Here is a 2343-nt window from a genome sequence, read left to right as displayed (position 1 = left end):
TCAGACCAGTTTGGATTGGTTTGTACCAATTTGGACTGATTTGTACCAGTTTGGTACCAAACCAGTCCACCAGTCCATGTTGGTGGCTGGTTTGACGCCTGGCCCTATCCAACCGGCCAGTTTGACCAGTTCCAGTTCAGACAGAGCCAATTTTTAAAACTATGGTGCTTGCAAAATGGTTTAACCATCTAAGAAATCCCCAGTTGATTATGTGGTGCTCTGCTTTCCCTTCTCTACAAGTTGCAAATATAATATTCGATATTACACTTGCGTTTATTTTACATTACACAAAGCCTTCTAATATGAACGATTTTTTTAAATACAAACATTTCTTCTCTTCTTTCATGTTTGCATTCATCAATTACAAAATTAACAGTTCATTTTTTGTGATAACAGCAAGCTTCTTCTTCTAGATGACAAGGACAGAGTAAGATGGCTGAAGACACTAGAGTAAGACCCTAGACAGCCACAGCCCAGTTCATTAAGTTGTATATTGCATTGACTTAGAAAGTTAGAAACCTTAACGGCCCTCAAATATGAATATAGAGTATGGCAGAGTCCAAGTAGCAGTTGCAGATCAATTAAAAAGTCTAGGCTTTATGACCTATCCAAAAATCTGGACTTTGGAGCATGGACAACTCTGCCATGAGCAACCAGACCCAAGTGGGTTTGATTTTGTTGTTTTTGTTGTTTGATACAATTATCAACTCTGTTTTGATTTTGTATAGCACTGTTTAGCCAAAGGGCTATCTCACAATCCAGTTTTAAATTTGAGTGTAACGCTTAACTATGGCTGGACAGAAGTGACTTGTATCTTGTCTTCCTCTGACGTAATAGAAATAAATTTCAGTGGAAGAATGTGCCAGTTTACACATTAACACATCTGTAGATATTGCTTACACCAAACAACCAAAAGCAGATATGGGCATAACGCACAAGGGGATGACCTGGTCTTAGCTGCATTTGCAACATCCTAGGCTAGGATATGGCTGAATCTATCCAAAAAAATCCACTTCTAGTCCATAAGCATTTGCAATAAGTCTGTCTACTTATTTGCATGTGCTCAGAGGGGATTGGAAATGATCATATACAAAGCTGGCCACAGATGATCGCCAGTTTCCAGTGCCAATTGGCAAACCAGCCCTCATTAGTCATCTGGCATGAAACTTGTATTACTAGCTTCTTCTTGGCAACTCAAATGTTAGAACTTCCACTAAGTGCTTCAATTTCCTCTGAGGATCACACAGCCAGGCCGTCTCAGCCCTGAGTACTCCCCCAATGACATTGTCAGGTAGTGCAATTGCACCTCAGCAACTGAGGTGGCAGCAGAAGCTTCTTCTATCTCCTCTAATTCTAATGTATTACCTAATGATGAATAGTAATTTCTCTTTTTGTTATCAAATTGTACTTTCCTGCTGGTATCTGTATTATTTAGTTTTCAGCAGTAGCCTTGGCAGTCCCAAAATATATTGTTACCAGTTGGTCCCACTGACCCACTTTTTCCATCATTTGTGGACATGGGTAAAATTATCTGTCTAGTCTTATCTTACCTCTTATGGAAAAAACAGAACACAAAACATAAATTGATTTATGCAACCTCAATTATTAGAGAGGTTTGAGTTTCCTATAAAAAGATGTTAACATTGATTTGCCAGTATAGTCCTTATGCAGTGTGTACATAGTTTGTATATGCTCTGAGAGGATTGAGAATGATCATACATAACGCATTTCTTAAACAAAATAACCAAAAGCATCCACAAGCTGGGTTATTCAATGTCTAATTATTAAAGATGTGTATCAAGTTTCAACAGATGCAAACTCTATAGTATGTTGTGTATGTTACTTATGCTCGCAGATCACAAATGTTGTTTTATATTTTCCTTGGACACAATGATAAAGATGATTATATATGATAGATTTTAGGCTCACTAATGTCAAAAGCTTTTGATTACATTTATTACATAAACACCATACTGAAATTAGCTCTACAAAGCTTACATTCTGTGTTTGATCCAGTGGTATCCAAAATCGATTCCTGCCATCACTGTAAAAGAAAATTGATTATATCTACAAGCACATATATCATAGGAATTTACATCAAATGATAGGGACATGTCCTCTGAAGAAATTGCAATGAGGTGAGGCAAGTTGTGAGTTGCAACATATAAGCAAAAGAAAAGACAAAATCCGGGGCAAAAGAATTGGTGTTTGAGCTCTTAAAATGAGCACTACCATATTCAATTTTGAAATTTCGTTACAGAGAAAGCAATTCAGCCTTCCAACTAGAAAACACCATCAGACTTATTTGCATTTGGATAGACAAAAGGAAAAAGGAAACTTCAG

Source organism: Pinus tabuliformis, chromosome 9 (genome assembly GCF_031772625.1).
Source record: "Pinus tabuliformis cultivar Carrire ecotype Pingquan chromosome 9, CPIR1, whole genome shotgun sequence".
Lineage (NCBI taxonomy): Eukaryota > Viridiplantae > Streptophyta > Pinopsida > Pinales > Pinaceae > Pinus > Pinus tabuliformis.
Note: the sequence above shows the minus strand (reverse complement) of the source record.